This window comes from Triticum urartu, unplaced genomic scaffold, assembly GCF_003073215.2.
Source record: "Triticum urartu cultivar G1812 unplaced genomic scaffold, Tu2.1 TuUngrouped_contig_3104, whole genome shotgun sequence".
Taxonomy (NCBI): domain Eukaryota; kingdom Viridiplantae; phylum Streptophyta; class Magnoliopsida; order Poales; family Poaceae; genus Triticum; species Triticum urartu.
The window spans coordinates 5137-17148 of NW_024113623.1; the positions used below are offsets into that span (position 1 = coordinate 5137).

The 12012-nt window shown below is 44.2% G+C and overlaps 1 pseudogene; it reads left to right on the forward strand.

Annotated features, from left to right (window-relative positions):
• The first annotated feature begins 8419 nt into the window (after positions 1–8419).
• On the forward strand, positions 8420–10251 carry LOC125527166 (annotated as a pseudogene).
• Positions 10252–12012: the final 1761 nt, after the last annotated feature.

Sequence of the window (12012 nt, forward strand, 5' to 3'; positions counted from 1 at the left end):
GGGGGGGGGGGGTCGATGAGAGTATTGTGGTTGGCCTTAGAGATATGCTTAATGAGTCTAACCCATTGGTACAAACCTTTAGGGAGGCAAGTAAGATGATAGAGGATCGCGGTGATGAACCTATAGAGGATATCTCGATTCGTATTATAGGGCCTTCAGAGGGTGATAGTCCACAATTTAGCTTGCCTACAACTACTGGGCTTGCTGCTTTGGTTGTCGGTGGTGGGTTCACGTTAGAGGCGTCTTCCCGGGATATTGTTGTCCGCAGTCGGTTCTGATGGTTTGCAGCAGATATCTTCTCTGAACACTGCGTTCATGCCTCTGCAATACCCGTTGCTTTTTCCTTATGGTGAGAGGGGGTTCCAGGTTGATGTTCCTCACCTGATTGTTCCTGAAGAAGGTGATGATGATGGGGTCGTAGATCCTGATCCTGCACCTGGAAGTCCATCTGTTGAGGCGTCTTCTTTGTATCCTTCTGGGGGTGGTGACTCGGACACGAATAGTCGGAATAGGATGACCATGCAAGATTACTATCGTTTTATGTGCCATTACAAAGGTGATTAGCCCAATCCATATATATGCTATGGTCTCCTCTCCTCCCAGTCTGTTGTTGATGCACGCGCATGCATCGATGAGAGTAGACTATGGTATATCATAAGAAATCAGGACATGTTCAGATCAGAGCATATGGGTATTACCGATGCAGTAGGTGATGGGTGTGTAGATGGCGAAGCTGTTGGAAAGAGGACCATTTTGCCCTCCAGTCACATGGGTGGTCGTCGTTATTTTAATGAGAACTTCCATGATGGCATTGCCATTTGTCGGGTGCATGGTGCACCAGACGTATTTACCACTTTCACATGTAATCCCAAGTGGCCCGAGATCACCGCTGCATTAGAGCCAGGGCAGGCGCCTTCTGATAGGGCAGATGTTGTTGTTAGGGTCTATCACATGAAGCTTGTCGAGTACTTGGATGAGATCAAGTCAGGCCGGGCTTTTGGCCCCATTAAAGCTGGTACTATGTGCTGCTGTGCTTTGTGTGTGGTCGGTGTTTCTCACCGGTCTTTTGTTTATTTTGCTTGCAAGTCTGGCTGACTTATCTTTTTATTTCCTTTTCAGTTCTATATACTGTTGAGTTCCAGAAGCATGGGCTGCCACACGCGCATATACTTGTCTGGCGGATAGGGGGCAACGGTGGGATTGGTGTTGAAAATATTAATTCATTAATATCTGCTGAGATACCTGATGCGGTGCTTGATCCTCTAGGGTATGCTTTAGTTTCCGAGTTTATGATGCATGGCCCATGTGGTGAAATGAACGATAAATGTGTCTGCATGAAAAAAGGTGTTTGTTCTAAATATTTTCCAAAGGATTTTAGAGATGCTACTGTCATTGACGATAACGGGTTTGTCTTATATCGACGTCGCGATGACGGTCGAAGGGTTTATAAAAATGGTCACTTTCTTGACAATAGGCATGTTGTTCCTTATAATATGGCGATGCTCAAGAAATTTCAGGGTCATATAAATGTAGAGTGGTGTAATAAGACACAAGTGATGAAATACCTCTTCAAGTACGTCACCAAGGGTGCTGATTACTCTAAGGTCATGTTAGAAAGGTTAAAAAAATTGACTAAATCTGGTTGTTGTACAGTGGACGAGGTTCAGGAGTATTTGATATGTCGTTATATATGTGAGTATGATGCATTATGGCGCATATTTGGGTTTGAGATACACTTTAAAATGCCGTCGGTTCAAAGGCTCACTATTCATATGCCTGGCATGAATACTGTCTACTATCATGCTGGTGCTGACTTCACGAAAAATGTTGGTTCTGACTTCTTGCAAAAGACTATGCTTACCGAATGGTTTGTTGTGAATGAGATGTTCGAAGAAGCTCGGTCATTGACGTACTGTGATTTTCCAATTGCTTGGACATGGGATGTTAAAAGTAGGTCATGGCATCCAAGGGGTAGGGGTGAAAAGATTGGCCGCGTATATTATGTGCATCCTTTGAGTGGTGAATTGTATTATTTATGCATGCTTTTGATGATTGTTAAGGGGGCTAGGTCTTTCGAATATCTCCGAACGTATGCTGGTCGTCTTTATCACACCTTTAAAGAGGCTTGCACTACGCGTGGTTTATTAGGAGATGATAGTGAGTGGTACACAGCGTTTGATGAAGCGGTTGTTTGGGGTTTGGGCATCGGCTTAGGTAGTTGTTTGTGACCATGCTCATGCATTGTTCTATCAGGGATGAACTGGGTTTCTTTGAACGTTATTGTGTTAGCATGTACGATGATATCCAGTATAGGTTGCGTCACGCCCTAGGTAATTGAAATTATGTTGTTCCTCCTGAGAGACTAAGAGATATGCTTCTCGATGAGCTGGCCGATGTTTTTTTGAAACACGGTTCTGATATAAGAAACTTTAATTTACCGCCCCGCTCTTGCGAAGGTGAACAATCTGATGATAATCGTCTAATCCGTGAGGAATTGTCTTATGATGCATGTGCTTTAGCAGAACAATCCTTAGTTATGTTTGATAGCTTAAATGAGGACCAGTTGTTTGCTTATAAGACGATTGTGGGGTGCGTACAGGCGGGGGAACCAGGCTTTTTTTTGTCTCTGGGTACGGCGGTACTAGGAAGACTTACCTGTGGAGTGCAATATGTGCTTTCCTTAGGGGTGAGAGGAAGATAGTGCTTACTGTTGCATCGCCCGGCACTGCGTCGCTGTTGTTGCCTAGTGGGAGGACTGCTCATTCTCGCTTTAAAATACCTATTCTTCTTGAGGATAATACACAATGTGATATTAAAAGAGGTTCTAGGCTTTGTAAGTTGATGATGGTATCTTCGCTTGTTATTTGGGACGAGGCGCTTATGACACACAGGAAATGCTTTGAGGCCGTAGATAGAACATTGCGTGATGTCCTCTCTGTGGGTAATCCAGATCTTGCAGATGTTCCGTTCGGTGGAATAGTAATGGTCTTGGGTGGTGACCTTAGACAAATCTTACCGGTCGTCGAGGGAGGTACTAGGCCTCAGATTATTGATGCAGCGATCACAAATTCCCCGTTGTGGCGCTCTGTTCGGAAATTATCGCTTTCTATTAACATGCGCTTATTTGTCCCTGGGCGGATATTCAGGCGCGGCAAGATGTTGCCTTGTTTAGCAGATGGGTTCTAGATCTGGGGAGGGGAAGCTGCCTGTTACAAAGCGAGGTGATGATGTCGAGGCTTCTTGGATACAGATACCGGACGACCTCTTGGTTCGTACGACCGATGGCCCAATAGCTGCTATTGTTTCTTCTGTCTATGGTGATTTTTTACTCAACTACCTAAACTCTGGCTACTTGCAAGAGAGAGCCATTTTAGCTCCTACCAACGACCATGCTGAGGATATTAATGACTATATTATTAGATTGGTTTCTACTGATAGCAGGGACTATTTAAGTGCTGATTCTATTGACGACTCTACAGATTCTGTTAGAGACAAAGAAGTTTATTATCCAGTTGAGTACCTGAATGCAACTAAAATTATAAACTTCCCAAACCATAGGCTGACTCTTAAGGTTGGTGTTCCAATTATTCTTCTTAGAAACCTTAGCCAGGCAAATGGTTTGTGTAACGGTACCCAGCTGATCGTAAAAGAATTGGGCGACCGGCTTATCAAGGCTGTTATTATGACTGGCTCCAATGTGGGTGATACCGTTTATATCCCCAGGATTGAGTTATTGGCGAAGAAAGGAAATGCACCCTTTGTGCTTAGGCGACGCCAGTTTCCTGTTCGTTTGTGCTATGCCATGATAATCAATAAGAGCCAGGGACAGACCCTGTCTGCTGTTGGCATATATCTTAAGGGTCCTGTTTTTACGCACGGGCAGTTGTATGTGGCAGTGTCTCGTGTTACTTCAAGAGCTTCTTTGAAAATCCTTATATTAGATGCTAATGGCAACTGTGGTTCTGAGACCAAAAACATTGTTTTTCCTGAGGTCTTTCGGGCCGCAGGGATGGCCTAGGTTTGTATACAACGCATGTCTTCATTTTGGTAGTCAGTGGCATGCTTTTGTGAGTTGGATGATATCTTGTTACACGGCATTTGGCAATGGCTGAATAAGTGTGTTCCGTATGGTGGGGTTGATATTTTGAGTGTTTGCATGTATTGGCGTGGCTTATGTCATACTGGTTTATTTAGTTTAACAGTGGTCGTGTGTTTTGGTGATGACCCTTTTGTTGTAGATGGCGATGGCTGCCCTGTAGTCTCTTGTTGTCGGTGACAGGAACTTGACCATCCGTGTGTATGTTTCGCATTTGTGGCAGCACCGTGGAGACGCTGATGACAGCCCTATCAAACACACTGACATGGTCCTTTCGGATGCCCGGGTATATGATTTCTCCAGCCTCGGCGCCTGCATTGGTTGTAATTTTCTTCAGCCTTCTATGCTTGGTAATTGATGCATGTTGTTTCTTGGCAGGGCAACCACATCTATGCTGAGATTGGTGAGAAGCTTGTGCCTAAGTTTATGGGCAAAATGAAGGCAGGATGTGCATATGACATTTCACAGTTCTTGGTGTTCCCGAACAAACCTTGTTTCAAGCCTGTCTATGCGATACACATGATCAGGTTCAATAGGTTCAATACGGCCGATCCTAATACTGATTCAGAAGCTCAGTTTCAGGTTCAATAGGTTCAGTACGGCCGATCCTAATACTGATCCAGAAGCTCAGTTTCCCTTCTGCACCTACTCACTCACTAAACTATCACGCCTCCCCGCACCTCTCGAGACACCTGAATTCTTCACAGGTGTGTTTCCTACACGATCATTGTCTTCGTTTGTTTGTTGTGTGTGCCCGTAAGATGTTTTCCTTTTCTCTGGTTGTCTAGATGTGCTCGGCGTTATCACTGGTGTATCCGATGTTGTTCAGTATCATAGCTCGAGCAGGAGCGAGCCTTCCACAAAGCGTTGTATCAGTATCATGGACCTAAGGTATGCCATCTTGCCCTGTCAGGTGCTTGTTGTTTGTGTTGTTGTCTCTATTAGCCTGCCATTGCTTTCAGTATATTTTGTTTATATTTTGTGCAATGGGTGCCAGATAACTGTTGTGCTCTGGGGCGAACGTGCTACAACCTTTCAGGGAGACTACATTATCGAGCTGGGCTCAATTGAACCAGTGGTTGCACTATTTGTTGGAACTCTGGTGAAGGCCTATGAAGGTAAGAACTCTTGTTAGGTTGACTAGATGGCTACTCTTTTGCCCATGTCTGTTTATGTGACGTGCTATGTCTTTGGTTGCGGTCTGTAGGTCGAAGGGGTGTGAGAGGAAGTGTAGCGCATCGGTGGTACATAAATGATGACACTTCTGAGATGATAGACTTTGATAAGAGGTACATGCTATCCGTTTATCTCCGCACTAATTATGTGCTGTCCTTTGCCTGATTTGATCATATGCTTATGTTCTTGATCTTATTGCTAAAGGCTCCAGGGCAAGTTCTCTCCTGTAGAAAAGATTGTCTTCCAGGGACAGACAACAGCTATGCATTTTCCTTGACCGTAGTGATATACTGCCGCATGTATTTTTTCTATGAACTTACCATCCCTGAAGGAAAGAAGAGTAATTCTTCCCCGGCCTCAGTCAACAAAAGGTATGAGCTGTTCCAACAAAAATGATCCAAGATGGCGTAAACAAACGATTCTAGATATGTGATGTGAATTTGTTGGGTCTGTGACCTGTAGTGTCGATATAAAGAGAGTGCCAGCAAGTGGTCTACCTAAGTCTGTGTTGTGTAAACCCTTGTTTTCCGATGGCCGTGCTCAGGTATTTCCTTTCGTTTGCTTGGTGAAAATACATCCAAACCTATTCACATGGTTGTTTGATGGTCAGTTGACAAGGAATATTTGTTTATGCCTGCTAGGGGCTCGAAAAACTGGATGATGCTCTGCTGGTCTCGGTGGTGAGCTTGCTGCTACGTTGAGATATCTGGGTGTGGGTTGATACGAGTGTTTAACAATATATGCATAATTTTTCTACTTCTTGTACATAATTGTTATTTGTTCTTGAAGCAAATCAACTGAAAGCCTGACGGCGGATGAAGACGAGACGTCCGCGACTAAAAGGGCTAAGTTGTAGTCCAAACGGCCCTAGGCGGATCATTATTTTGGTGTGTCAGCTAGGTACCTTTTATATCGTTGGTCGCCTCCTATGTTGTACACGATTTGGCTCTTACTTGAACTTGTGTTATTGCAGGACCACAATGTGTTGGTTAGATGTGCTCTCGCATTGATGGTCTAGCGAATGGACGTCTCGACGTGTGTTAGATGGTGAAGCTTCTTCCTAGGTCCATCGTCCCTTTTGTCGTGCCGTATTGCTTGCAATGCGATGTTACGTTACACCGACCCCAGGAAACTTTAATGTGGTGCTTGTGAAAGACCAGCCGCTGTTGGTACTATGATCAGCATTGGCCTTCTATTTTGTGTGGTGTTTGTTTAGCTCTTGGTTGCTAACGATGTATGGTCAGTGCCATGAGATGGTGCTTCTGATGGATTAACTACTCTGTGGTTGATGTAAGTTATGAACCAGTTAAGCTGTGGCTCTAATGTCGGTTTTCTAGTCCGTTTACTGTGTCGTATCATATGTTTTATTTCCTGTATATGTTGTGTGCTCTGTTCTGTCTTCGGACTTATGTCGATACCATCAGTAATAGACCAGTGTGTACCTTGCTTTCTTTGAGCATCTATTAAATTAGTACTTGAATGCATATGCTAAGTCTGGGCTACCACTAAGCAAGGAATTAACGTTGGAACCGGCACCCCGCGCCAAGGCGCGCTCCCGATCTAGTTAACATGAACGTTTCAGCCCATGTGCAGCTCATTGCACGCTAAAATATAAAAAAATCATCATAAAGAATATTGCCTAACAGGCCATCGTGAAAGGAAAAGTGGCCTGTTAATTGCAGCACGCAGCCACGACCTGATTATGCACTCCCATATCACTAATCTCTCCAAGCCGCCGCTGCTATCGAAACTGACCTGATGGCTACTGTGATCGGATCTCTTCATCGGCTCACCATCGAGAGAAGCGGAGAAGGGAAGGGATCGCCGCTTCGCCGGGATATACGCAGGTGTCGATCCATGCACATGCCGCCGTTCCCAGCAGAGCGGACCCACTTATGAACAACAACCACACTAGGGGAAAAGGTATTTGATTCTCACATAAGATTTGTTCTTTGATTTAAAAATTATAGAAGTATAATCAGACAAATTTAGAATCAATTATCACACTCCTACTTGTGCTTGTGTAAACATGAAGAAGAAGAGATCAGAATTAATTCGTAAATTTTCGATTCTGATTTTGGGACTGTGTTGAGTCAGTAAGGTCCATCTCGCCACTTCCAATAAATAATGAGATTGGTAATATATTATTTACCCACATTGCATTATTACAAATTATTATTTCTTAAGATTATCCGGTGTTCCTAGTGTTGTGAATTTCTTTTGTCATTTGTCAATTTTTTATCAAGTTTTGATCATGTGAATGCAATGAATAGACACAAAAAGGGTATGTTGGCACCATGTCATCTCCATTAGACCAGACCCTATTTTTTTTACAACATAGCCATTGCGTATGAGACTTAGAGCATCTCTAGTGGATCATCTATATGGACGTGTATAGCAAATATACACGATGCCAGCTAAAAAATTACTCCCAGCGACTCGTGTAAAAGGGCGTGTAAACATCCACGCCCAGTCCACGACGGTACGAGGCGTGGAAATATACACGAGCAAGCCACGCTCGCCAGCTCGCGAAAACGAGACGGCTGCTTCGTCCCGCGCCCGCCCGGAGGAAGAATCGGAGGAGCTCGCCCCCAGGTCGCCGTCGCGTTTCTTCTTCGGCCGTCGCCCAAGGTAACAATTTCTTCCTCTTCGGCCTTGCTCACGGGGGGGGGGGGGGGGGGCGGTGCACGCCCTGCAGCTAGATCTGGCGGCGGCGGGAGGTCGGCCGCATGGGGAGGCTGTGCGGGCAGCGGGCGGCGCTAGCTGCGGGCGGGGCTAGCTGCGGGCAGCATCATGCGAGATGCGGGCGGCGGGGCGGCACTGTGCGGGATGCGGGCGGGGTGCGGGATGCGGGCGGCAGAGTGCGGGTGCGGGCGGTGCTAGTTGCGGCCTGGGGAGAGGTAGGAGGTTGACAGGCTGGGGAGGCCGGCGGCCTGCGGCCTGGGGAGAGGAGTGAGGTCGACGGGCAGGGGAGAGGCAGCTCTGAATCGAAGCAGTGAGGCCGAGTGGGTGGGAAAAAGCAGGAAATTGCAATGCTTTCTCCATCTGGTGTTGATATTTGATATTTGTCTATTGCAAATTGTTGCTTGGCCATGTCAATTTGATGTCAGATTGTGGTCTAAAATAGCTATGCATTGGTTGCTTGCAGATGGATGGTGACCAAAGCTTCTTGGACACCATTGGTTTTGGTTACACACAAACACAACCAGATAGTCCAATTGGAGAGCAGGCAACTCCATCAACTCAGCATCGTTCTGCAATAACAGAGAAAGGAAAATCCAACAAAGGAAAAAATTGGTCTAGTGATGAGGACAAGGTTCTCATAGCAGCATGGGCAAATACAAGTTTGGATATTGTTGGGACAGATCAAAACCGAGATGCTTATTGGGATAGAATTTCAGAGTACTACAACACACACAAGGAATCATCATGGCCGGAGCGTAATGCTAATGCAATCAATTGCCGTTACACAACAATTAACAGAGAGACCTCTAAATTTTGTGGTTGCCTTCAGCAGATTTTAAATAGGCAAGAAAGTGGAAGGACTATAGAAGAAAAGGTATGCGCATTTCTTGTAATTCTATATGTGATGTGCAATATTCTATATGTGTTGTGCTTATTTTAACAACATATTTATATGTGCAGACAAACGATGCACACATTTTGTTCAAGGAAATGGATCTTAAAAAAAGAAGCCTTTCACACTGATGCATTGCTATGTAGAGTTTTCGAAGTATCCAAAGTGGCAGACAAGAGAAGTTGAAACTTCTCTTAAAAAACAAAAGAAGACCATTGATGCAAGTCCGGGCACAGCCACCAATGATCTGGGTGATACATCCTCGGTACGTACTGATGCTAGGGGTGGGCATTTTAACCGAAGACCGAACTACCAAACCGAAAGAACCGGGACCGTATCCGAATAGACCGAAACCAAAAAAATCAGTACTAAATTCGGTCAGCAACTCTGTAAAACCGATATTACATCGGTCGTTTCGGTTATGACCCTCGACTACCCAAAGTACCGTAAGTAACCGAGAAAGAATAGTAACAGGCCAATTCAATGCATTAGGCCCATAGCCCACAATATCAACTAAACTTGGATGCGTCCGTTTAAGCCTTCACTTGGATTAGTTTAACGCTTCCCGTGAGAAAACTCACTTCGACGCAAAAAAGGGGGCTGCCACCGCCGCACCTTATCCACATCCAGGGAACCGCCAGATCTAAGCAGCCGCCAATCGATCCCTCTGGCTGGCGCCAGCGCCGGCACCGCAACATCTCCTCCTTCCTCGAATTTCTTCCCCACAGAGACCGTCTCCAATAGAAGTTTCCACCAGCGCTCCATCCTCCAATTCGCCATGCCTACAGGGACATCTGCTTCCCGAGCACCGGCCTGCAATTTTGTTCTTCAAGTTACAGGTCTGCTAGCTGAATCGGTCTGCTGAGATGCTCCAGTAGGATGCAGCTGCATCTCCTCTCCCCATTCCCTTCGGTCATACATGTATTTCTTGATTTTTTTTTCTACTGGCAAGTTGTTTGGCTTCTTCGGTCTTGAAAACGACGACCGAACCGAAGTCTCGGTCCACCGAACTCTCGGTTAGCAGGATTTTGGAAGACCGATCGGTCATCAATTTTGCAAAACCGAAATTTTTATTAACCCGAAGAACCGAACCGATCGGTTCGGGTTAACCGAATGCCCAGGCCTGTCTGATGCTACCTCGATACGCACTGATGCTCTTGAACATGAGAAAAGACCTGATGGTGTGAAGAAGGATAAGAGAGGTAAAGCTGATGACAGTGCTTGCAAGCTGTCATTAGAAACTGTGGGTGCAGCAAAGCTAGAGAAGGATGAGATCAAAGAGGCGGCAAGAAATGCTCGCTACGCACAGCAATTGGAATTGCGAAAAGAGGAGATTGCACTAAAAAAGAATGAAGATGCACGAAATGAGAGGGAGGATGCACGGAGACAAACTTATAACTAGGACATCACTCGTTTCCAAACTTTTGCCACACATGATCAATTAGATCAAGTTTAAGCTGATTATGTTCATCGAAATTTCTAATCCATCAGCTATGCGGTTGAACAAAGTACGCGACATTCTAAATCTGTGCATAAAAAGTAAATGAGACAGGGAAATGAAAAAATGACCAAAGCAGAGAAGTGTACTAATTACGAACCTTCGTCGAAACAAATGTTCGGGAAAGCGAGGAATCTCTTTGAAGTAGTCGTCCCACAGAAGAACAAATCCGGCATCTCTTCCTCGATCGATTGACTGACGTCCATGCTTGGAACCGCCATGGCGTCGAGCGTTCTTCCTCTCTTACTCCTCGCGCTCGGCGAATGCTGCAAGTATGAGTTCATCGTCGCCAGATAAAGATGACGAAGAACTCATGTCCCAAGTGGATGTGTTCATTGTGTTGCGTGAGAAACCATAGAGAAATCTAGGTGAGAAGAGAAGTCACAGGTAGAAGTGTGCTGGAAGAGAGGTGGTAGGGGTGGTTTATATAGATCGGAAATATGGCCATTGAAAATATAGCCATTGAAAATATAGCCGTTGGAAATATAGCCGTTGGAAATATACACGTCCTAACTTATACGTTCCACTGAAAAATTGGGATGTGTATAATTTAGCAAGATGTATATGAACGTGTATATGGAGATATACACGTCCAAATTTACACCATTCACTAGAGATGCTTTTAGTGTGAAACTTTGCCTCCCCTATGTCAAAATCCTGACTCCGTCCCTGCGTGCATGATTACGAGTATTCCCGTATGTTTTGGCACAGACAGCGATCGACATCATGCAGGATAAAGTTGTGCGATTTGTTTTCATGTGCAGTGTGATTACCTTTTTTTAAGGCAATGCAGTGTGATTACCTTTTTTCCAGGGGTTTCAATCTGATTACCATTTACACATTTTTTATTTGAGACAAGATTACCATTTACCTTTTTTTCTTGGAAAAATTACCATTTACCTGGCACGAGAGAGACTCGGGCACTTAACTAACTTTTCCCCCTGTCATTTCTGGGCAGTCCGTTTAAATGTTTTTTTTTGTTCACTGTCTCACGTTTGTTCCATCAGGCGAATGACATGTCTCGCTTTCCCGCAAAAAAAAAAAAGAATGATATGTCTCGCTTATAGCGAGACCACCATCCGTCTCAATGAAGCTTTCCTGCACAGCACGTGCCTATGGGCTGGCCCAATACTGTGTTACTCGTTCCGGTCATTTGCTGATGTGTTCATTCGGACTTTTTTTGTTTTGTTTTGTTTTCTTTATTCCTTGTCCGGCTCTTTCGTCATTATACTTCGGTTTTTTCTTTTTTCTTTCATTTCCTTTGATTTCTCTTTTGTTTCTTTGATTGTTTTTATCCGTTTTGCTATTCTTTCTCATTATTCTTTTCTTTGTCTTTGTTTTTTCTTGGTTTACATCGTTTTTCTTTTCTTTTTCTTTGTTTCTTTCTTTTTTCTTGGTTTACATCGATTTTCTTTAGTTTTTCTTCATTTCCTTACAGTTTTCATTATTTTTTTGCATTTTTCATTGATTTCCTTTTTCCCTTTTCCTTTTTGTTTGGTTTCTTTTGTTTCCTTTTCTGTTTTCAATGTTTTTTTAGTTTTAATTCTACATTATTCGTGTACATCAAGAACATATTTCTAATAAATGGTTAACGATTTCTTTAATACATGGTCAACATTTTTTCTATACACATTTTAAACATTTTTCAAATACAATATAAATTTT